We start from the raw sequence: 26212 nt of genomic DNA, 5'->3' as shown, positions 1-26212 counted from the left end.
GAAAACAGGATCATAGAGGCTATCGGTTGAAAGATTCAAAAGATTTGTCGATTTCTGTAAAATATTTGAGAAATCAGACAATCATATCAAACATGTCAAGTATGCGCATGAGTATGAGAGCAGGGGATATTTAAGAATCACATAAAAAATAATCCAGCTAAAGTCATCATAGACCAAAATTTTGAATATTTTTCTTGTTTCATGCTTGTTTAGAAAAGCTAAATACATTCTCTGCAATTAATTGATCTGAGTTTACATTATAATTCTGGTTCATCCTCCGTTTTTGTGGTTCTTCTTCTTTAAGTTGAGAGGTCTCCGTCTGGCTTCCTGTGACTTGATTTTACCCGTAACTGAATAGTTCGCCTATGGTTAACTTAAATAGTCTTTGTTTTCTATTAACATCAGGAACTTAAAGCTCCGGGAACATGGCCCACCAATTTTGGCATTGGAGATGGAAGTTACTTAGTCAGTCAGAAACAATAAAGAAGGGAATTGATAGGAGTTGTTTGTTTAAACACCAGTATAATTTAAAGTTTTTCGCTTACCAGATTATCGCGTAATTTATACTTTCTTCTTGCAATCGTAAACGAACGCTGCGTACCACACCTTCACCAAATGCTGGTAGTCTTAACCAAACTAACATATTCGAAGCAAGTTGTTACCGTGCCTCGTTACCTGAATGCCCACGCGCACCAAATCGGCGTGTTTATCCGCGTTGCAAGTCGTCTCCCAGCCACCAAACGTTCTCCTCCTAATCTGCTTCAATACTCCAATTTATGACATCGTTAATCATGTCGTACGAAACAAAACAAAAAGCAAACCAAAACCTACCGTCCGTTAGTGAAAACAACACCGAAACCACTTCTTACTCGCTCGGTCGTGTAACGAGCATGGGCTCGAACAAATTTTTATTTTCGCCGACGCGCCATTTGCCAAATACAGTGCGAACACCGAGCACACACACACACACACGCAGTTCACTTTCGCTTTTCGTCCCGTGCCGAAAGTGGCGTGTTTGAATGGTGAGGTGACGATGCTTTCACATATGTCTGCCAGGTTCAGCTCGTTAAAAAAGCTCACCCGGACGCGTCGTGCACAGCGACTTCCCCGAAGATGTCAACCCTAGATGGAGCGAAGGTGATCACCACCGGGAATGACATACACCGAACAGCAGCGCAACAATAAAAGAAAACTTTAAATCCAACGCGTTGGGACTGAAGGCGGTTAACGTTGGTGAAGCTGGGCGAGGGACGCGGTATGTCTAAAATTAAAATACGTCAATCAGACTTAACGAACGAATCCGTCCGTTCGGTGGTCGTCACACACTGCCAAAATTCGACGCCTGGGCTGACGGCAGGCACGATGTGCCAAATGTTTGAGATTTATGTTTTGACTTACACACACACACATACGCACATGTAAATACAAATTTGTAGACACTACAACATGTGTCGTGTGCTGCGTACGCCACACGCGTATAAAGCACTGTGATCGCAGTTCGATTCGCAGCCAAGCTAAGCTTACAGCGAGCACTGTGAAGAAAACAATTAAGAACATACGGGACAATGCAACGCGTTCACTACAACGCAGGTGGTCCAACTGTTCGGGGCTACTCTATGCCCGACCGGAGCTGGCCGGAGTGGCTTCGAGTTATTTGTCTACTGTCAATGCAAACACTCGGACATGGTGGTCGTGTTGCAAAACGAGCCACGATCGTATACAATGTATCGTTCGGTTGAATGCTTCATCTGAAAGGGATTATTCATTTTGATAAGTAAACGAAACAAACTGTGTGAAAGTTTGAATAAATATCCAACCAGTGTGAGTTAGATATTCGAAGATTTAAGATACCATCCAAGGAATAGCTACAAAATCTCATTATTGACAACTACACAGCCACAATGACCCAATCAAAGCCACCCCTTCACAGGGCTGAAGATCACTTACAAAGAGAAGAATAAACCCCTTGTTACTTACATATGTCTCTCATGATAAAGAGTCAACGTCCAAACATCGTAAACACCCATTCATCATCAACTTGATTACAAACCACCATGCGCCTCCACCCTACGCCAAGCCAATCTATCTTAGAACGACAATCAAAAGGCTTCTACAGTACCGAGCTTGCCAAACGATTGCTTCTCTTAGTTTATGCTTACAACTCTTTTGCTTCAGACTCCACCTTCACGATCCATTCAAGGTCTTGTTTGTGGTCTTTCTTTAACAACGCCAGACTAAGCTGCGATTCGTCTAACCCTACGAAGTAGCGTATGAAAATGCAGCATTCAATCATGCATGCATGCATGCATGCGCCCCAATGATCACCCCTCCACGCTACCTACCTACTCTTCGGTGCACCTAACAGCAGCAAGAAGGCTTAGGTCACCTAAGAATTGAAAACTTTCGACAACGATAGAGCCAACACGAGAAGGAGAAAATCAAGTGCCTTCCACCTCCAAAACCCTCCATTCTCACAGCTCAAGGCCAACGGCGTTTAATTAACCCGCACCGTGTGTATGTGCACCGCATGCAAGTACCCTTTCCTAAAGCTGCAGTACGTTGCAGTTTAGTGGCGCTGCCAATCTGGCCAGGGGTTATATCCAGCTGACCATGTTTTATCTATGCAGCCGCTTACGAGCAACCGAAACCTTAGACATCGTTCAAGGATGCAAATCTACACAGCAGAGAAGGTGCATTTCTGCACAATGCACCGATCGGAGTGTCATTCTTCAACACTTCTCTCTCTCTCTTTAAGCCTATTCGATCGGTAGGACTGTCATCAAACAATGGACGGCGATGAAGACAATGCGGCGCCCCGCTCGTACGCAAATCTTCCAAAGTGAGTTGAAAACTTTGAATAAAGCTAAACGCAAAAAGCAACCCATCCACAAGACACGAACCCTGAGCTTTCGTGGAGACTTTTTATTATTATTTTTCACCAGCAAAAAAGTCCCTCTCCCGGTTGGGGCAGTAGGTACCACTAGGGCCGGTGCTAATCGAATTCAAAGACCATACCAAGCGCGATCGTTTGGCAAACGTCGTCACCAAACACGGTAGCACTGGTAGAGCGCCACCCCGTCCAATCCCCCGTTCCGTTCCCTCTCGCGTCCAATGTAAAGCCTGCAATTGCTGCATGCAACCTGCCCATTCGTAGACACATCACCAACCGCCGAGAGAGAGAGGGGCCTCCGATGTTGTCCATAGACCCAGTGTGCGTTGGTTGCTTTTTTTGGTTTTGTTTTGCTTCGGCTTCTTCTTGGTCGCTCTTGAGCTAGGCTGTTTGTTAGTTTCGCAACGCAACCTTGGTCACACATGAAAAGTTGACTTAGTAGCCGATCGTGATCTGATGGATTGACTAGCTACGGTAACTAGCATGTATATCCCCTTCCATACAATTTACTTCTTGTGTGATACACGGGCATCGGGGTGGTTTTTCTCCGTGCAACTAGGCATGGTTTTGTGTCTTGTTTGTGCTTTTCATCCCCACAATCACCACAACGGCGTGCAAACAAATCGACAATCGTTACAGCAGCTAAGCAAAAACCATTTCCACCCATAGTTTCCGGTGCTTCCGAGACGGTTGGGTCTCGTGCCAATAGAGTTATTGAATCTGAATTTGCTACACCACGGTAGATTTGTTTGTGGAGAAGAAGCCGATTGAAGCGCTCGGTTGTCACAGTCCGAAGATTAATGGCAATGGTACCGTCAGGGTACCCCCGTTGGGCGGCAAGGCTAACACGGTGCCGTTTTCCTTGCAATTATGCACAATGTCTGTATTGATGGTGTGTATTGGCTTGTTAGTTAGAAGAATTTATTAGTGATCAGGTAACTTGTTAAATAAAGTCCTGCATATATACATCTTCTTCTTCTTCTTTGACACTACACTTTTACTCGTAGCTGACTATTCGTCATGCGATTCAATATCCGATCCTGTCGTTTGAAGACCTGCACCGCTATTACTTCGGCCATCAAACCCCCCGAAGTATAATACTTAATTACTTATCAGGCGCTGCAACATCTTCGCGCTCTTGGCCTGCTGCAACAATCCTCGATACCGCTCACGGCTTAGTATCGTCACCTACGAATCTATTATCCCAGCCGTTCTGGCGAACCCATCGGACAACCTAAAAAGTCTTTACTGGCTGGGTTGTCCGGTATCATTCTCATGACATGACCAGCTCACCGGAGCCTAGTGAGTCTAATTCACTGCACAATGATGAGATCACCAGCTAAAGCTTGTCAGTGCAGTGGTTTATTCACTGTCTTTCCACATAAACGAAACATCCTTCCGAGCAACCTCCTATCGAACGCGACTAAGAGGCTTTCGTTAGCTTTGGACAGACTTCGTGTATCCAAGGCGTATGTGGGTTCTGGGACTAAACTATCAAGAAACTTTCAAGAGCGCAACTCGATAGTAACACCTGAGTTCGGACAGGTTATGATTCGGATGGCCACCACATCTGCCAAAGGACGACCTCAGTGAATTCTATGCATCGTAGATAAAACTTTTTGGTTCCAAAATTTAAGACATCTCTCAAACGATGCTCACATAAATTATTCAAAAATGTAGGTAATCCTGAGAGAAACTTAGAGCTGTAAAAGCATTACTAGAAAACATAGGCGTGACCTTAAAATAAATAGAAAGTGATTTCTAGGAACACATGGAAAGATCGTCTAATCGTCTGTCTTCAATAATGTATTGGCTAATCACTGAGTTTCTTACAATCTCTCATGATCAAAAGTATCATAATTTTCAGTGAAATCTCAATCATCTTGCCCGAAACAACTTTCTTTCCATCGCTGCATTCCTGTAATATGTCTCACTACATCAATCGGGCTCGATTTCCCACCGAATGCGACAAGTGCAACACACATGCCGACTGCAACGCCACCGACAAGGATGCTGTCAAATAAAAAGGGCATAAATAAATAAATAAATCACTTTCACCCACGGCACCAGCCAACCCATACGCATCTCCGTCCCAACTTCTCTTGTGCAATACTGCAATAAATGATACGATGAGATAGAGAGAGAGAGAGAGATCGAGCGGGAGAACTGACACGCCTTACTTCCGACTCTGTGGCTTTGTTGAATAAAAAGTGCAATTTGAAGAAAAAGCGTACCGTGCCCCACTGCGTGTTCGCTCCAACACGGTGCACGCATCGCGCGGTCGGTGTTAAGAGTGTAATGAAGTCATTCGTACGCGTGCTTGCCTGCGACTTTTAATTGGCTTTTGTAACATGTGTTATATCATCAGCCAGCTCTCGGGTGGTGCGGCACTAGAGCTGCCAGCTCCAGTTTTGTTTCGGCTCGCTTCGCGCTCCTTCCATGCAGCCATATGTTTGTGTTATGATTTGTTTTTATACGCAGCACTACACCACATGACAATAGGGCAGGAACCGATGGAGACGTGATGTGGTGCCGGGAAAGGGTTGAGTGAGAGAGATTGTTGTGCTATATAAACGGGATGGGCGATGTGAGAGTGTTGCTGATGATGCTCTGCATGAAAAGAGTGCTTCATTTCTACCGTTGAACGCGCTTTAGTGCAGCGACAACAGGCGAGCGAAGTGCAATCTAGTAAAGTACGCACTGAAACCTCTCAGTGCACGGCAGTAAAACCATCCCATTTACACCTTGTTAACTGATCGTGGCTGGAGTTGGGCAAGTGAAAGAAACTACTCTTTTACAGATGCTTTTAGTAACGACCGTTGTTGAAGGTCTTCTGAAATCAATTTAATAATTTGCATTTAAACTCTATTCGATCTTGTAACAATCGCAGTTTAACTTTTTTGCTCAGACCTGAAACAATAGCATTTTTTTACAAAATATTCATTCGGCTTTTTCCATCCCGACATCTTGATCAGCGGTTTTGCGATACTAGCCCACTCGCATCAATCGATATCTGAAAGCAGCTGTCAAGCTGTGACACATTTCATGTTCCAGCTCGAAACCCTGACAGCAGCTCACTACCCAAAACCACCGAAAAAGCCAACCCCGGATAACAGTGGGCCAGTAGACTGGTAGAGAGGGTGGTGGTACAATTGCGTGAATGATTTGCATACCAACCGGGTGGATTCGCTCCCGTCCGATTCGGTTACCAATGAACCCGTCAACCGGCGGTGAGCTCAAGGATAACGGGGGATGAGATATCGGTGCGTGGTGACCACTGGTAGGCTGGGTAGCAAAAGGGCGCATTCCTCAACCAAAGAAGGAGCGCCCGTATGTGAACACATGCAATAAATAGCAGTATCTCCTACACCGTCAAGCCAATTGTACGCCAACCGTATTTGTTTATGTGCGTAAAACGCCGGCAAATGCCATGTACGATGGATCGGTTTCGAAGAAATTTCATCCAAGAAAGGATTCTTTTTGTGCACGCGTGTGCAGGACTGATTGCAGGAGGTTTGATGGGAATTTGCTGCCTCCCCAGAAACTCGTTGTAAATACTCACCCATTGTTCAGTGTAAAGGTCATTTATGTTTATATTGTAGTTGGTTTATGGAGAAGAATACAGGATATTCCGACTGTTTTTTGAAGAATTCCCATTGTTTTTCGATAAAATATGTTTGATCTTTTGACCCGAGGGCTTTAGTGGAACCCCCCCCCCCCGCCCCCCCTTCCGGATATTTTTGAAATTGTGTTATTTTTAAGAAATATACCTGAAAAGAAGAACATAAAAGCAGTTAAAAAATTAAATCGTTGTATGTAGTACTATTACATTTTAACGTTTTTGTTAACTATCACCATAAAACTGCTACTCTTGTTGGAGAGAAATAACATAAAAGTACTTCAAAATTAGCTTGATCATAAATACTTCATACAGTATCATTATATGGTCTATAATAGAAGGTCCGTTAAAATATTCCCCTATTTATACTCTAGACCCAAGACTCTGCCATAGTTATCACCATATTCCCCAATTTACTAATCATTCCCGCAACAGACACGCGAACGCACCCCCTTCCATATTGCAACTGCAACGGAATTGTAGCGGCCCCCAAAGCCCGTCTACCCCACAGTTCCTTGCTGATTGCTTCTGCTTCATTTGAATCGAATTACGGTTGGCACGTGATTCTTCGAGATCTCTCTTCCTGCTGTCCCGCTGTCACCGTGTACAGCCATGCTAGCAAAAAAACCTTCCGAATGGTGCAGCATTTCAGAATTAATGCTGCCCAACGCTCGACTGCGAGCGGTATACCGATTCTCAAAACAACCATCCCGTCCCAACCCCCGGGAGGAGGAAGAGCGCCAGGGTTCTATGGCGACGTCGCCGATAGCTGACGTCGTGAAGCGCCCCAAAACAGCGTTTCCAACCCCCGTCGAATCTAACACGCACACCATCACGCCTTCAATCGATTCGATGACGATGGTTGAACCCCCATCGAGTAGACGCACACGCACACAAGCGCAAGCGTCCGGGACGGGGTGTGAGAGCGAAACGCGAAAAAGAACGAAGATGCATACCGCGCTTCGCTTCGTAAGTGGGTCATCGTCATGCTGGGTCAATGCACTTACAGTCATTCTCAAGCGTTATCGTACGACACTTCTTTCTAGTACATTAGTGGATAATAAAAGCTTTTTCTTATTTTATTGTTCAAGAAGAATTTTAAGTTCAATTAGTATATTTTCGTTTGATCTAGTAAAATCCTACAATTAAATCATAGCAATTTTGTATTTGTCGCTGATTTAGGGCATAAACATTTAGGTCAAAAATCTGTTTAAAAAGTGTTTTTTTTTTATGTAACCGATTTTATTTTTAAATTGTAGTAAGTTTTCCATTAAAAAAATTTTTACTTACTTCAGCTACAAATAATAAACACTTTATGTATTTTATCACAATATATCATCCAGATCCTAAAACGTAATCGTGTACGATGGTTTTCGAGTAGAACTGTAGGCGCAAACGAACCCGCTCGTCGATGTTATTCTTTTTTCTCGCTCACTCTCGCTTGTCAAACCCGGCTCCGGCTCGTTCGCACTCGCTCAGAATACTCACGCAAGAGCAAATCGTCTCCGGATTCTCTCATCCCCGGGAGAAACAGTACAATGTTCTATGTTTATGCTGTGAGTCTGCTGCTCCCACTGTTTAGCGGTGTTTCTCAGCTGGTCGGGAAAATTGTTTTTCTCCAAATGTTTTTCTATTCTTTTTGTTCGCCTCGTTTCCTCTATTTATCGTATGGCAACATTCCATCGCTCTTCCATTACACCGGTCCGTTAGAATCGTTCACAAGATCAATCGGAATAGAAAGATTTTTTTAATATTTCTTCTTGACAATTGAGACAATCTTATCAACGTTCCTCTTCAACAGTTCTTAGATAAGAATGCATAAAACCGAAGAAAAACCTATCTTAACCATTCTAGCTTCACAATTTTATACAATCAATAGCCACATTCACTATCCTTCCCGCACGCGAAACAATGCGAACAAGCCGAGTACGAAGAACCGCCAACTTGCATCATCTTCAAATAATTAACGGTCAGCAGCTCAATCCAAGCAACTAAACATTTCTGGGGGCAATCTTGGTCTTCCGCAAAAAAAAAATCCCCCCTCACGAATCTAAGCGCAACCTAATGATCGTACGCTACACCATCGCGATGTACGCGACGGCCCTGCGTGCTGCGACTTTAATCCACGATCCGCGGGGCAATCAAACGATCATCACGCTAAATCGTGAGTTTCGACAAAATCATACACTTCCACCGGACCGGCATCCGGACCGATCGAGGGGAATCGAACGGAGGTTCGATCAAAGTGTGGGAAAAGGAAATCGTTGTCGTCGTCATTGGGTGGTGTTGCATGGCACATCTTTGGCGAAGCCCAGTGCGTTTACGGGCGCGAGATGCCGGACGACTTCGAAGCAGACAGACGTACAGCCACAAGCCGTATAGTTGCATAATTGACGCGCTAGAGATGGTCAACGGGCACGAGGGTGCTCGATTGACAATCGTACATTCCTTGTGAGAATGATTAGTCTCCTCACTGAAGAATGGCAGCTCATCGGCAATCACGCCGACGTTCGAAGTACATTTCAGGACATGTCAACGGGCTGGGCTTGAGGGAGGTCTATTAGTTGTGTTACATGATAATGTGATGGTTAAAGTTAATTAGTTTACTTACAGTTTTCTTCAATAAAATCTTTGCATGATTTTCAACATGCAAGTAAATCTCTCTTATACGAAGAGGGTTTGATAATCATTGCCATTATATCAAGTGGATAAAGCAAACATCAATATTGAGCTGTGTCTATCTGACCAAAATTGAAAATTCATTTTGTTATTTGTGAGTGACGACCTATTTGTATGATTCCCAGAGTTTAATAACAATCCAAAAACTTTGAAATTATTGTTTACATTTTATTTGATTTCTTTTTAAATTTATCATTCAGCTCTATGAGCTCTAGTTGTCGGAATAAAATAAAACATTAACAATATGTGTACCTTTGCTAAAGATTTTTCAATTCAATTGCCACCATCCTTGAAGCAACTTGAAGTAAAAAAGCAACACACTCAAACTTCAACAACAAATAGGACAATCCTTATAGCTCTAAGAAAAACATCACAAGTCTCACTGCATCAAAGGTCCATCAGAATCTTTATACACATTCATACGGACACAGTGACACACAGAGTCTCATGCTTCTTCAGTATCTTCCCTCGAATGCAATCAAAAAACCTGCTACGTTGCGTCTTTAAAGCGCAATAAAAAGCGACTCCTAACCACCATCGAGTCATCTAATCGACAGCTACCATCAAGACGCTTGGGACCACCACCACCACCACCACCAGCACACACCATCATCGGCACCACAGCACACAAAACTGTCCACGAAGGGCACCGGAGGGTTGAGGGTCTACGATGGGAAACTAAATTGATACTAATTATCCGTTTCTAACCACGCTGCTGGCAGCAAACCTCAAACCCCGAGCGATGTTTTTTTTCTGCATTTGTTAACTGTCAGTGTGAGTGCCTGTTTTTTTGTGTGCTTATTTTTCGCACCATTGCGTAACGCAATTTTGCACCCCATGTAGCGATGCAAGTTTCTAAAGCTGTCCAAAGCTAGGTGGGGAAAGCAGCCCGTCCGTTCAGAACGGAAGGCATCCGGCAAAGGTAAGGGTTGGCAAGACTTAGAACTTCTCCTACCGGTGCTGATGAGGTGCGTTGTGTTGCTTGTTTTTTTTTGCTTCTTCTTCTAATCAACAACACGGTACAAGCGGTGGGGTTGCGTTCGCATAGGGGCATAAACATGGTACGACGTACCGCAACACCTTGAACTACAAAAGTGTCAATGTACCATTGGAACCCGCTGGTAATGCGCAGCTATTCTAGCGGAGGCACCAGGTCTGGCCAACCCCCCTTCTGATCGGTACCAGTATCCATGATTCCGGTGCATTGCGGTACACACGACACGCAATTGCAACTTTGGCTTATGTCCTTGGGCTCTCGGTGGTTGTCATCGAGTGTGATCGCGCTGTCGGCTAAGGTTTGCGGGCTGGAAAATAACGAACCTGATTAAAATGTACAGCGCTGTTATTAGTTGTGAACATTTTACTGACATTTATTGCAGATCTTTGTTAAATTTATGTTTTATTCAACTAACAAATTATTGCCAAATGAAGTAACAAATAAAAACTTTGAATTTGATAATAAAGAAAAAATAATTAAATGACAATTTTATAAAAACAAAACAAATGCAGAATATATTTTATCCAGTTCTGCCCAATTATTCTAGTTTAGTTACTGTCAGTAAAATGTTTAAATGCTCTAATAAACTGAATGATGATTCAAAGTTGTGTGACATTAATTCTTTTTTTTTTATTCATAAGGAACGGCCTGTCTGTATTGCTGTGTGACATTAACTCATTAAACCTGAATTTAGACCTATCACACCTGATCATTCTAGGTGAAGGGTTAACAAATATTTGGAAGTCCACTTCCATTCTCGTGATATGACTAGACTCATGGAAGCTGGTAAAATTATTTCGCCACTGGATAATGAGATAATCGTAGAATTTCTCTTATGGAGTCATCATTAAATTTAAGTCATTTTGAGCAGAATCTATACCTCAAAAACTACTGTGAGAACCTGAACTTAAAATGATTTAAACAGTCTCAGCTTCCTCCGGTATATTGATGATTTTGAGTGGAGTAGTTTCCTCAGGCTTTTGTATGGCTGGTGAGCATAGGCCAGTCAAGTCAAGGCCAGACAAGTTTTAATCCAAGATATTATAACTTTTGGGCGAAAAATGATTGTGTTAATAAGTGTATCTCTGAATAGCAGCTAGTTGTATCTCCAGCATTTTGGTTTTCACCTCATTAATTTTTAATCCCATGATTTTTGTCGCTTGCTTGATTCTTTGGCTAGCTTTGAATATATAGGACACCTATCATTTTTCACGTGCAGGCTATCTACCTGCTTGTATTTCTTTATTGCATACAGCGGACCTTAAAATAAGGATCTGCTGTAATTCCAGATAACTGAAGTACATTTAACATTCTACTATAGACCCGAACTTCTTCCCATTGACAGCACTAAACTCACAAATATATCTTATTAAAAGTAGAGGAATTAATACCAGTGTTCATTAATCCACCAAGAATCCAACGATCAAATCGTTTCGCTTGACAGGTGAAATTCAGCACTGATCCTCACAGCTAACTCCCACGGCCACTACACCGTCAAGTGCAACCTTCGAAGGGTGCAATTACCCAAAACATCACCGGCCGGAACGCGGTGGTACCGATGCCACTGGACACCAACAGCCCGAACAAAAAACCAACACAAAGTCCAACCGACCGAAATATGCTACAAATTGGAAACTTTGTTCTTAACTGCCGTTGAGACGTCCGCCTGTGTCTGCGTGTTCCTATGCACCGCGCACTTTAATGTGTTGTGTTTGTTTGTTCACGTGAATTGTGGTTTCACTTGACCGGATCCGTCGATCGCGAGGCGTGAACAAACAGCGCTGATTTGCTTCGGTCTTTACGCCCCTGCTCATAGCATTCCATCGTGCCCTTACCCTTTTCACGCGGGGCATACATCCGTTCTGATATGTTTTCACTTGTCCGCCCCGACTGTCTGACCATGAATTGCTTCCTATCCTTGAACAAACAGCTGTGCGCGTTTCCATGATCGAGCATAAATTATATGCAGAAGGGTGCAGACTGCATCGCATCGGCCACGGGGAACCCTTTTCGATTTTGTTTGCTCTTCACCCGAGGACCGCGAGAGAGATCAAAAAGGGTTGCAGTGGCAAGTCATGTGAAAAGGTGTGTAGTTTCACTTTCGAAACTTTTAGAACCATGTCATCACTGTGGGGAGGTTGTTTGGCGATGCCATACCCTCTCCGGGGACACTGACTTAAGCGTGAACAGCATTGACCTCTATTTGAATGCGATTATTACTTAACTTTTCGCATAACTTTTCGCCCGATAGCGTTACCGCCACTTGAACGATCACAATCGGCCGAACTGTGAACTAAATCGCGATTGTTCCGCAGTGCCGCGTTGTGTCGGTTGTGGCGGCATAGAACTATTAAGCACCCACTAAGGGTTGTTTTTTTTTCAGCAGCAAACAACTTTTGGTGATTTATGGCAGGTACCACGTGTATCATCAATAAATTTCATTATTAAGATTTACCTTCCGTCGTTTGCTGTAGCTAGGCTTGTGAAAATGCATACAATTAGCCTACTTCCTACACGGGTTGATGACATGCCGGCACAAGTACTTTTCTGGGCCTTGTCCCCTAAACATTGCCTGGTGGATTTTGGAAAATCGAGAAGGGAGAAACCCTCTTACAGAAGGGTGGCGGAATTGGCTTTAGTCACGCAAGATGGGACGAGCATATTTTAATGTGCTACTATCGAATATTTGTTCCGTAAAAGCATACATAAAACTACGCAATAAGACAGCCACAATTGATTCAGGCTAATATGGAGTTTAAAATATTTTAGGATTTATGCGACAGAATAAACACCGGGCACCGAACCGTCCCGTCCTTATATCAACATAGATAAAAAGAAACTAAATAATTGCTATTCTAACTATTATCTTTAATCGAAGAGCAAACTTTGGAATAACTAACATGAAGAAAGGAGGATTGCTTCGGAAACGTCCAATCAAAACCAAAAGTGAAAGTGAAACGCACTGTCACAAATAAGTTCACCAACCGATCGTACAGGAGCGAAAACGAAACAAAACCGAAAATTGGAACATGGATCACCAGTGGGCAACATTTTTCTTTCCGCCGAGAGCTTATTAACCACCAGGACGTTTGTCGTCTCTTCCTTCGTTAAGACGTTTGTGCGCTTTTATCTAAATTAAATCATTGTATCCGAAATCCGGTGCGCGCTGTACGCGTGCTTGAGTGATGTGTTGTTTGCTGAAACCGGGGGAGACGATACCCCGAGGCATGAAGAAGCAGCTAGCTCCCGGCTCCCGAAGTCGATTAATTACGGATGACGATTTATTGGGAAGCAAGGCTTAACGCGCTATCCATACGGACTGGGGGCTTTGTAGTGTGTTTGAGTGGGAGAAAAAAAGGGATAGAGTGGGTCGGAAAACGGGTGGTATGGTGGAAAACGTGTCGCTAGCGTAACGTCGGTAGCTACTGGAAATATTTATTTTGGGTGATTTTGGGGTTGTTTTTTTTTGCTGTTCCTCTTCTTGGTCTGTCTTCATGTGTCGCTCCTTCTGCTGCTCCGACTAAATCCAACCGCACAACATCAATCATGCAAGAGTGCAGCAGTGTCTCCTTCGGCTGCACTCGTACGGGCTTTGTCTGGCGTTGGTCGTTGCGACGCTAGTTGATTTACATTTTTATGTATGAGATTTTCAAATTTGAACGAGCAACACCATGGCAGTTTAAGAATACTGTTGAAGATTTCTTTTATTTATGGTTTTCGGCTTTTCTGTACCGATAAGTGCTTATTTATAAAGATTTTTTTAAATATAAAACATATTACGGTTGTACTAGTAAAATAACACATCAGATTATTATTTTCAATTTTCCAAACCTTTCCTAAGAAAATTAACAAATACGATATATTAATTTTAATTGGTCATTGCTTATCATAAAAAATATTAAAAAATAATAATTATACTCCGTGATAAATATTATTTTAATGAAATTTGGAAAAAAAAGCCTTAATAAAGTATAAAACTCTAACCAATACCTTCAATACCAGAATCTGGGCCTGAAATTAAATAAAAAATTGTTAACAGCAACAAAAACGTAGAAAAATCGTCGAAAGAGCTGCCTTTGACTGTCAAAAGTTGCTTAGTTGTTAAGTGGAATTTTGTATGAAGTCCCAGAACGTTATAAGAGTCCTTAATTTGATTATTTATTTCTTTAACACATCACGTCGTCTTTCTAAGGCCAGGTTCTAAAGTACAAGTTGGCTAGCTCTTTAGAGCAAGTAATATACATGTGTTATATAAAATTTATATTGTCACTCAGTAATATTTTTCAACTTTCATCAATATTTGGTAAAACTTCATCGTAATTTTTTTAAATCATTTCCCCATTTCCCCCCTTTTCTCATCATTGCACATCGAATTCCGGCACTAGCCTACGTACAGGAACGTTGCTCCATGCGCTAGCGTGATGTTGCCGCCCTGAAGTCCGGCGTAGAATGAGCTGAGTGCCAACTGCCACTCAGACCTCTGAAAAGGACTCACCCTCTCACAACACTCATCTTCCCCTAATTCTACGTGCGCTCGCGCCACTGAGTGCGCAGGTGTCCGCTCGTGAGATCCAAACCAACCAACCCCCCCAGTGAGTGCCCTCGCGTGCCGACTTACGCTCACAGCTGACCGAAAGGGGTCAACGACCGACCGCGCGACAAAGATAACAATATAATTATTATCAAACAAATTTTTTCTGCCCCACTCTTGCACATACACACACACACACACACACACACACACAGTTACGCACACCGCGGACATAGTGACGAGCGCGCGCGCGTCTTTTCTTGTTCTATCCGTGCGGGCCTTGCGTATGTCACTCGGCATTTTGAGCTTGTCGGCGCTGTAGTTTTTCGGTGCGCGTAACGCTAGCCGGCAAGCGCAAACGACCGACCGTTGGCTGTGTATATGTGAAGCGGGCTTTGCGTACGCGACCGAACGCTGTGTGTGCGTACGTACTGCTATGTTTTGTTTTTCTTTTTTATCTCTCTGTCTTCTTTTCTTGGCCAACCGTTAAGATGGGTTTAAAGACGGCTTCGCAGCTTCATCTGCAAGACGGACGATGGTGCGCGTGTGGAAATGTCCGTTTTGGATGATTCCGCCAAAAGTCTCACACATCCACGCACGCACACACACTCACACGTCACTCGGTCGCAGACGCGAATTTTGCCAAAAACCTTCTGTACGTGCGTGTACATCCCGTCCAAGACGCGCACTCACTAGCTTGCGGTGTCCCAGGTAGGTAATATACGCGCATAAAAACACACGCACACATCCACACATGTGTGCGAAAAATCAATCCAAGCTTTAAAGGCAAAGAAGAACAAAAAACAACCTCCCCCAAAAACCCAAACCACACTGCACGTCAACGACACCGGACGTATGCCGTGGCCGAGCACTGTTGCCTGGTGACGGTGACGATTTGAAGGTGGACTCTCCGTACTTTTTTTTTTTGCTCACACTCGATAGCGCGATACACACATGCGAAGGGTTTGATTTTGACGTGTTTACTTATCCTGTTGCGCTTCCGCGGACAGCAATTTTTCTCGCCAACCACAGCAAAACGACAGCCCCGGCCATTGTGGTTCTACCCGCGGTACCCTTGCCTTGCCGTTCCGTTCCGTCCTGTTGTGGCTTCGGTGTTGCTACAGCACTCAAAGTCAAAGTCGAAAGCCGTTGTCTTATCAGGCCTCAGACTCTCGGTGCGGCCGTCGGGTACATCGACTTTTACTTAACCCCACTCAGGCTCAGGGTACGGGTTCTCTCATTCTCTATCGTACATTCTTACAACGTAACGTTCTGACCCATTCCGTTCTTTCTTGTTGCAAAACTTCTTGTAAGAAATCGAGTTAATTTTATTGTAAAAAGAACCAGAGGCATTAAATCACTGAATCAAAGGGATTTTCAAATTGAATGTCTCGTGTTATGACAAAAATAAAATAAAATACTCGTTTGGAAATAAAATAAAAGAAACTAAATAATTGCAAACAAAATATTTTAGCTAAAATATTAAAAAACGATTTTCAAAAACATAACCTCGTGTGATTTATAAACACCATCATGTTTCACACGACAGAACTGAGCATTGAATTCCTACTAGCAATATCAAGTGAAAGAAGCCAGATATGACAGGCCTAGAAGATTCGAGATTCTGGTACCAAAGAAGAAGAATTAAAAGTAAATTTGATAAAATAATATGCTTACTTGAAGCTCAAATGCGCTGTTATAAAAAATTCTAAACAAATCAAGGATGTTTTTATGTAAATTGAAAAACAATTGGTGGAAAATACGACCTGTAAAGATTAACAATCAAATCTGTGTTATGATCATAAAAGTCATTATTACAAACAATCATAGAAATGAGTTTTCTAACCAAGGCTTTACGTAAAATTTATATAATGGGGTCATTAGTTAACTCCTGGAAAATCATATTGCTGAGCAAATGATAGACAGCATTCTTTCCATTCCTACAAAGTATAATAAAATATTTGCAAACTTAGAAACGGGTGTTTTTAAGTATTTTTATTGCAACTCGTCTTAATAACATAATTTTACTGTTTAAATGATGGACAGCAAAATGATTGTTTAGCTACAGGATTTGAAGTTTTAATACAGCAATCGATATAATATCCTGTATTAATATATTTAAATATTGTATAGTTAGTATATGAAAATACATTTAAAAAATTATAAATAATTTTAACTAACTCTTTTCTTTATTTCATTTCATTTCAGGTATGAACACTTCTGGTGTACAATAATTACTCATCAATTAATTCAATCAATTAACTTATCGATTGATCTGTAAATATGGAAGTGAGCTACGTTAACTCTTATGCTAATCATCTAAGCGGTATGTACTCTGCCACAAATAGATGTTGTTTGGGGTATGGAAATTCAAAACTCTCAAAGAAATATGACGCTCAAAGTGGTCCTATTCCTTCAGCTGTTCTTAAGAAATCCACAATTTTGTTGAACGCGAGTAATTAAATTAATGATTTATTAAACAAAAATCTCAGTGTACTATAAACTTTCCTCCAATATTCGCAAAAGAACTTTTAGACGAAACCATTCCGGCTCAGAAAACCGTACGCCATCGACGATTTTTCGGCTTTTCGTGTGGAAGTGCGAAATATTTCAAACCCACCCCGTCCCACCGAGAGGACAATGACCGCAGCCGGGTATCGATGTGTGCTTAAAGAAGATGTGACGCTGTCGCTAAAGTCGCCCGTGCACACATGAAAGGGCTTCCTCTCTCATGCAACAACACAGGACGTACGATCGGATTCATCCGATTGATTGCGTTTCATTGCGCTTTTCCGTTCATCATCAAACGGCAACTTGGTGGGATTTTCCAATTTTCGTACACACTTTTCCTACTGCCCGTTGCGAAATCCCTTAATGGGGAGGGAATCAAGTTCATGGCGCCCATGAACTGGTGGGTTGGTCGATGAGAACGCGCAATGGAGCCAGAATCGGTAGGACAACCGCGACGATTTTGGCTGCCGGCGTTCCACCAGACGGATAGAATGATGACATTCCACCAGTCAGCTGGTATCGCTTTATCGAAACGGGAGATGATTCTTCCTCTTTTGTTAAAGAGAACCACACGCACACACACACATACCGAGCTACCAAGGGAAAAAGGTCGGCCTGCCGGGAAAGGCGGAATTGATACGCAATGTTATTGCCATTACGCCGCATCCACGCGGGTCGCCAGCGTTCATTGACAGCGCTGGCCACCACTCAGCACTGAACTGAGTGCCCGGGAGCTGAGTGTCGGGTCTTTCGCTCTCTCTCTCTTCCCGTGAGTGTCGTCACAAAACGCATGCACATACACCGCGGGAATCGGTGAGTGATCCCGTATCCCGCATTCCGTGCGCTAGTGTGAAGCGGTTCTGTTGAGTTTTTTCTCGCGCGAGCCACGCACGGAAATAAGCGGAAAAGATTTCGGGGACGATTTTCGGTGCACACCGGTGCATTCCGTTGCTTTCGCTCTGTGACCGTTCCTTAGCGATCGTGTTGTTTTGTAGTTGGTTTTGAAACGTTTCCTTAACACCGCGACACCGAAGATAGAGCAGAGCAAGAACGGGAGAAGAAGAAAAATAAACCGCAGGCCACCAATTTGTGCTTGGTTGAGGGCTTGGCTGTCACAGTAGCAGCCCTTCCAGCGTGACACGATCGTGTAGTGATCCTCGCCCTCTCCAACGACCAAAAAGAAGAAACGAGCAGGGCGAGAGTGTGTTTGGCTGTGTGTGTGTGTGTGTCTGCGTGTATGTGGAAGAGAGCAAAACCGGCCACCATCGGGCAAGATCCTCACGGGATGTGAATTTGTTGCTTGTGTTGCAATGTTGTCGTAGCAAAACATATTTCTGATCAAGTGTTTGTTGAGCGAAAAGTGTGTTTCTCGAAAACAGCTCCAAAAGCCGGTGTTATTACTTTTGAGGCGCTGTTATTATTATCATTGGCACCAGCCGCTAGGTGCATACGACCGGTCCAAGTGCATAGCAAAAGGAGGTGGAAACCGAGTTCGATACACTCCGTCGCGTCGTGTTTTTTCTTTTCGCCCTCCGCTCGCGTGGTGTCACACAGCCGAGAATGAAACGTGTCGTTCTACGTTTGTATTGAAAGTTTTTCATTCCATATTTATTTGCTTCTGCCCCCCCTAACGCACGCCTAGTTAAGTTTGGTTAATCGATCATCGGGATCCCCATATCGTGGGATGGGTGCCCGATGATGCACTTTTTAGTTAGTCAACTGCATTTCGATTTTCGCTTTTTTTCCTATCAGTGAGTGAGCGTGCGTGTGTGTGTGTGGTTGTGTGTATGTAAGTGAGTTAAAGTGTGCGTGTTCTGTCGTGTGTTACACTATCTATTTGAAGCGATATAGCTTGCGATGACGAGGTTTACGGCTCATCGAATTCTTTTGTTTTTCCCTGTCACCTGCTAGTGATATGCGTGTGTATGTGTGCGTGTGTGTGGGAAAAAGAGATCGTATGTGTGTGCCACCCGATCCCGGTAAAGCCAATGGATACGAAACGCGGCTACCGATGATTTGTAAAGCAGCGAAAAATACTGCACAATTCGCAAATTTTCCAAAACGCGCGCGTGTGTGTGTGTGTGTGGTGTCGCTGGGCCAATATTTTCCCTCAGCAGCACCACGACCTGTAAGTGCGTTTGTTTGTATGGGGCGCGAGTGGATGGTACGTGTGTACGTGTGCCCGCAACTGATTGATGATCGATTACGGGAGTAGCGAAACAAAACGCTAACTTGAAACCGCCGGAATCACGCTGTAACGTGTGACAAATATGTCAAATAAATTAACGAAAGTCCCGCTTTAATCGTGCAGTGTGAGATGGAGCAGGGGGCAATGAGTGTGAGCGAGAGTGACCAAAGCACGCATACCAAAATTACTCTCCTTTTTGTGCGATGATGATAGTACGGTTTGTGGAATAAAACCACCCACTTCATCCACCCGTCCACCCTCCAAAACGCAGGGGCGGCGTGATTTGACACTTGAGCCTCCCACAACCCGGCTTTATGCGCGCGTGTGTCTGTATGGATGAGTGTGTGTGTGTGTGTGCGTGTGCGGGATCCCTTTCTTGTTACATGAAAAATGGATAGGTTCAATGACACGGCACGGCTCGCACGGGGTGTGAGCGAGCGAGTCCGCCAGCGAGAGCGAGAGAAAGAAGGGATGATAGTGCCCGAGACGCGTGTTTTGTACCGTATGTGTAGTATGAATCAGCTTTGAAATCTGTTCTCCCCCATTCCGTGGAATGAAGGAGAGAGAGAGGGAGCGAGTCAGAATAAAAGAGAACGAATCAGAATGACCAGTACCGAGATAATGCGAGGAAAAGAGAATACACAGACAGAGAAGGAAATACAGTATGGAAGCGAGAGCGCACCATTCTGCGTGAGCGAGAGGCTCGAAAATACAGTTCAATCGCATGGACCACTCCAACCCCAACAATTCACAACCCCTTCGGGTTCCCATGGGGAAGCGTCAAACATCAAGTCTCGAGAGCAATAGAAATGTGGTTAGAATTAAAGAGAGATAGACAGTGGGTGAGAGAGTGAGATTAAGAAAAGTCGCTTCCCATTTCCACCCCGCTTGACCAGGTCGAACATTTGCTAGACAGTTCATCAACGTTACTTCAATGTAACTAAACATTCTTCCCATCATCACACTGGCAGGTCGCTAACACCTTAGACACCATCGATTCTTCTCAAAACGTAATCTACCATTTTTTAAACCCATAACAGTGTCTCTTTCACAATTATCACCCAACTCAGCTCACCCCGCACGATGGTCAGCACGCTCGACACACGAGCATGTGTTGGTAGACTTTAGTAGCTTTGATAGGTGCAGGTCGACGAATAGGGGTTTTTACATCTTACCCATACACATGCAAGGACGTGCGAAGCGTGTTGGGATTGTCACCGGGGCATGATAATGGCGCGAGCGGATGCCTAGAAAACATCATTATCAGGTGTGTCAGGTTTTGCCTGGGCACCTGTTTTCTTATCGGAAGTTTGATATCGGGGATCGCATTTCGATTAGAGCGGTCGGCCGTAACGTTACACACACTCACTACCTTACACACAAACACATTGCTATGCTTACGCATAAACACTGTTAGGAAAGCGTCTTAAAACCACTTGTTTGCAGGGCAGTTTGAAGCTGCTCACTATTAGCCTTAGGATGCTATCGTATGAAGCGTCTTACTCAGCTGGTAACGCCTTCGGTAACGCATCCGTAACGCGTGCGACCACGGTTGACAGTCGATCCGTGATTTAACCAAACTTTTGTACATTTTCTTCTTGGGGTTGGAAAATTTGAGTGGCTTCTCACTGCCACTGACCACTGGCACGACTCTGGCGCCAAAAGCCACCATTACCGTGTACTTCGTTCGTTTAGGGGGTTCGCCGGCGTGAGGACCCCCGGGCGATCGGTCCTGTTGCCGTATTTGTTTGGTTGCTGATTTTTTACAGGATTTTTTGCCTCCGCACTCCACTAGGATGCTCGCGCGGTGTCAATGAACTCGGGCTCGCGCAGTGTGCTCTTGCCCTTACCTCCCACAACGTCGCCGGTTCGTAACACGCGGTACGCCTTCGCTCGCCTTTGCCGGGTGACTTCCCATCTCTTTCTCGCCGCTCACACTATCTCGCATCGAGTCACGCACTGTCTCCGTTTCTCCGTTTCTCTTGCTCTCTCTTCCCGTTTCTCGCATGCTCCCGGGGGGCCGGATGATCTTGGTTCGTCGCGATCCTGCAGCAGATCCTGCCCATGGTGAAACTTTCGGTGATGTGACACACGAGCAAAGGAAAAACAAAGTGCATTCATACGTTCAACTGTGCCGAGTGAAGTAAATAAAAAAAACCAGAAAATCAACAAAGTAAAACCGGAAACCGGGTGCACGTACGGTGAACTAGAAACAATTGTGTCAACATCGAACAGCTGCAAATCGATGCAAATGAATACCGACCGGTGAACGGGTTGCGGAACTGATTTACCGAATTGCATAATTTCACAGGTATCCAAAAAGCTGGTACGACGCGTGAACGGGCTTACGATCTACTGTAGCGGAAGCGAACTCGAATCGAATCACATTATCAACACTCAAAATCAACCCAATTGCCAATCGCTTCGTGTCACCGGGCGAGCCAAAGTTCACCCGATACACCGGTGGTTGGGGGCCGGGTGCATGCCCGTTAATCGTTGACAATTATTCAACCGGACGAATGCATTTCGATTTTGTGGAACGGTGTTTATGGGTGTTTGCTTTTGATCTGTGCATTTGGGGGGTTTCGAAATATGCATTTTTAATGCACCCAGCAATGCATTAACGCGATTCACATGCCACACGATTATGTTAAACATATGGCCTTGAATGAAGCATTCCTCGCTGCTCGGTTGTCGTGAGCAGTTGGCACATAATTACTTCACACGCGTGTGATTGTTTGTTCATCATTAGGCATTCAGAGGAGGGGGTGGGGGGAATATTTTATTTACTTTGCCGGTTTGTGTTTTTTGCTGCAAAGTGTAACGATCGCAATCATCCGTTCCCTGATTTCCAATTGCATAAAGAAGGGGTAAAACAATAGTCATTTTGCCATATCGATCGGAAGGTGTGATTAATAACGATGAATATTTCATTTCATATTCTGCGCGGACGAGAACCAATAAAATGCAATCTAAAGCAAAAAAAAGAGGCAGTAAAAGGGGAAGAGAATTGTTTTGCTTTTAAATCCTCAATTGTGCACAAGCGGACGCCTGGTGATTCATAAATACATAAACCACCAGGCGTCTCCTCGGATGCTGTACACGTGTATGGACGTATCCTTGCTCATACCGCAATTTGGAAAAAAAAGTGTGTTAAAGGTCACCGGAAAACATGTTTCACGTACAGAAACTAAATGATAGACCTTCTTAAGCAATTTTCCACAAAAGGCACCATTGTGCGCAAAAGAAAATGCATTCATAAATAATCCACAATTACCACGACACTTCCCCGGTACAATTATTTATTTTTAAAGAAAGAAAAAAAGTACTGGCAAAAATCGGTGTCAATGGACCGTAATTACAACCGGCGTCCGTATCCGCGTATTCCCTGTACAAGACTAACATAAATCTTAAAATAAACTTGTGTGCGTGTGTATATGTGTGTTTTTCCATAGCAAAAACACTACAACACACCAGACATGCAGATGGTTTATTTCACTCTTAATTTTTATGTTTTTACACCTCCACCGTTCTACCCATCGTGCCATGAGCGGAAGGAAGTGCGATGAAGGCAACCAAAAAAAAAACGTGAAAAATATGCGAACAAAACTTTGCAAGACAAATTGCGCCATCTCACGCTGCGTGTCATCTCCGTAGGCCGTTGACACGCGCGAATGGCCAACTTGGGGACACTCCGAGCAAATCGCTCTTTGGTTGGAGGAGGTTGTGGCCAATGTTGTAGCCATCGCCATCACCGGAATGGATCTATCCGGTGCGTTGGTTGATAGCGGGGACAAGGTACATGACAAAATTAATGAAAAAGTCTGCAAAGGCTAAAAAAAATCGCTGAATACTGTCTTTAAAGCATCGAGATTGAGGGAACAAAAAACAACAGCAAGAACTACCAAAGAAGAAATACGTTCACGTTTACCCTGTTCAGCTTATCTTGGTGTCCTTCCCCCATGGGACACCATACTTCTGAACGATTGCTACGCCACAATCGTTCGCCAACCATCGTCAGCATGATCGGCTGAAGAAGCGTCACTCGTCGCCTTTACTCCATTCGAATGTACCGTACCGGTGATTGCGTCTTTGAGCCGCTCGAAGCAGCAGCAAAAAAAATCCCCTAACCTAACGATGATTAATGGTGCATTTTTACCGAATTCATCTTCAAGAATTCACACATAAATTTGCCTTTCTTTCAACCTTCTGCTTCGCTAAGCATTCCGAGGATCCGAGGAATAACGGCACACAAGCCACACAACCGCTCTAGCATGACAATAGTGCAAATCGATGTTTGATTATGTGTTCCGTCTGTCGAACACTAATACCACAAGGTGGCAGTATTAGTAGCTCCCAGTTTTTGTTCTCTATCCTCGCCGTATCTCAAGAAGTTCAACTGCCTGTGCGTGTGAAAACGAGGAAAACAATGACCCGTCTGATCGTGCCGATCACTGGCGCCTTTCTTAGCCACTTGCTGCCATTTTCCCATCGTCTTTTTTCAACCGCACAAGAAATGACACTCGAACGCCCGAGAGCGAGAAGTGCGTTGATAAGACGAGTGTTTGCGGTCATTGAACCGGCCCGGGGTAATGGTGCTACACTACACTGTACTACACTTTGGCCCACTATCCCGGCACTAGCGACACACATTGGCAGCTTAATTAATGGGAATCGATATTAAAGCCACTCGGCCTTTGGGTCGGTCAGCGCTTATTTCACACCTCATCCGGAACAGCCATAAATCCCGATCACCAGTGTCAATTGAGTGCAAGTGCGGGTCACAGGTACCCTTGGGACGCGTGTGCTGTCACACTGACAAGCGTGGCTCTAATGGGTTTTTGTTTTTTGTAATGTGACTTTTTCTTGTCAGAACAAATCGATACGCACGATTTAGGAGTGCTAATTCCTTGAAGTGATTCACCTCCAACAAGATATTCCTCTGATATGGCATTATCGTAGAATCGAATGCTACAACTTCAATAGAACATGGGCAACTTTTTTAGGCCTGCTTGACTTGAATTCTGAAGAAATCAGAATTCATCAGAATATATTTGGAAATGAGGTTTCAAATAAGCCAAATAATACAAATTTGTTATCAACTTGAAGACACCTCGAAAAGGTGAACGAAACCCTATTCTGTTTCGACCGACTACATGAGGACATCGAACCAACGAGACATAATTCCCTCGGTGCGATCATTACCGCGCTCACATTTATGCTTCTGTCTGGCACAACCTCAAACTGTGACTATGAAATGTATAAACTGTTAAAATTCTCTCACCTTCCATGCCTATCCATTGCGCTTTCGCCAACGAAGCAGTGGGCGAACGTTTCCTCCCCCAAGGAATTCTTCTCACGCTGCATAATGAAAGCGAACGCCACTGTAACAAAAATCATTAGCAAAATTTTAGTCTGAGAGAATTTTGGTAACGATTTAAACAGGAGCTAAAAATGCAGTTCTCGGTGGGTAAAAAAAAAACGGAACGAAACATCCCGAGGACTAATAAAAGACGCGCTACCGTTTCACGCCTGTCGCACCGCAGTACGTGTAGATCGAGCTATCTTCTGCTTGGAACGCCGTGCCGCGAAGAACGATGGAGGCATGAGGAGAAGGGGGAGGGGGGGGGGGCGAACGGTTGCAGAAGTGGGTGAGGGTTGAAATCATCGAACCCGCCATCGGAACCGGGGCTAGCGGCTGTTTGTTGTGTGTTTTTTCCGCGCTCTTTTAACGTACAGGAACGAAGGGAATGGGACGCCTACGGGAGGATGATGGAGAGTAGAACGTGCGGGGTACGCGGGTGGGGCGAGGCGACCGAGGGGTAGTCTAAGAGCGCGCGAGACATTGTGCTCCCTGGTGGTGCGCCTCCCTGGCCAGTGTGTTTTGCTTTAGTTCAATAACCTAAAGATTGAGACGCCATGGGAGAGTGAGAGAGAGAGAGTGAGCGCGAGAATGTGTTTGGATGAGGAAAAGAAAATACCAAAACCCGTACAATGACGAGAGTGAGAGTAGTGAGTGCCGTGAGTTCAAAACAGTGAGTGCAAGGGGAAATCCCGGTCCGGTTCGTTCACACGCGCGCTGAGTTCCACGAAATGCGTGAGGGATGCATCGCTCTCACATGGCTAAGATCGCTGACGGTGGCGATCACTCTAACAAGCGCAAACAAGTGTTAGTTGTTGGTTGTCGGATGGGGGAAGCGATTTTGGGCGTTCGAAATTGACACTTGGCCACAAATCGATTAATGCTTCATCTCACCAAAGGGATGGATGTTTCTCGATTATTGCTAAATGCGTCGCCTTTGACTCCTCCAGCACCTGTTCGGCACTCGTCCAACCTCCCAGGTTTTGCACCACCGGGAACTCACCCGCATTGTACCGCTACGCAAGAACACCCGAACTCAGCCACCCCCTTTAGGAACTCGACCACTCTCTCTCTCTCTCATCCCATTCTCCTTTTAAAACGGTTTCCAAACCCATCCCACCAACCCAAACAGACCGACAAAGTCAGCGCACCTTGAGGTTAATGATCCTTCTGGTGTCGTCGGAATCGCGCAGATGTTTTTATTTTTATTGTTCACCGTATTCTGGTGCTGTTCCTCATCGGCAGCCGGCGACGTCGCTGTTTTCGCTTGCGTACCTTGCGTTGCTCCCGCTGTGCTTCTCGCTGCGGATGCCGTTGCTTTGGCGACGCCGTGGGCCACCGCACAATGTGACGTAATTTTCGGTGTCTTCTCTGCCGTGCGTTTGGTTTGTTTGCTTGCTGATTTTCCGCTTTCTTTTCATTGCTCGACTTTTTT

General features: G+C 44.3%; 1 protein-coding gene across 23 annotated transcripts in view; it reads left to right on the top strand.

Annotated features, from left to right (window-relative positions):
• LOC118508967 (probable nuclear hormone receptor HR3) overlaps positions 1-26212 on the top strand; it is a 119592-nt gene that overhangs the window by 58433 nt on the left and 34947 nt on the right. For 7 of the 23 annotated variants that reach the window (XM_036048926.1, XM_036048931.1, XM_036048927.1 and 4 more), the window contains exon 1: positions 18075-21726. The exons of 4 other annotated variants lie outside the window; for them this stretch is intronic. The gene's annotated coding sequence lies outside the window, so the exon portion shown is untranslated. Of the gene's footprint in view, positions 1-18074; positions 21742-26212 lie in introns of those variants that run through there. 12 more of the 23 variants (XM_036048914.1, XM_036048913.1, XM_036048920.1 and 9 more) reach the window with 11 other exon arrangements.

This window comes from Anopheles stephensi, chromosome 3 (genome assembly GCF_013141755.1).
Source record: "Anopheles stephensi strain Indian chromosome 3, UCI_ANSTEP_V1.0, whole genome shotgun sequence".
Taxonomy (NCBI): domain Eukaryota; kingdom Metazoa; phylum Arthropoda; class Insecta; order Diptera; family Culicidae; genus Anopheles; species Anopheles stephensi.
The sequence above is the reverse complement of the archived record's forward strand: the minus strand, read 5'-3'. Positions and strand labels throughout refer to the sequence as shown.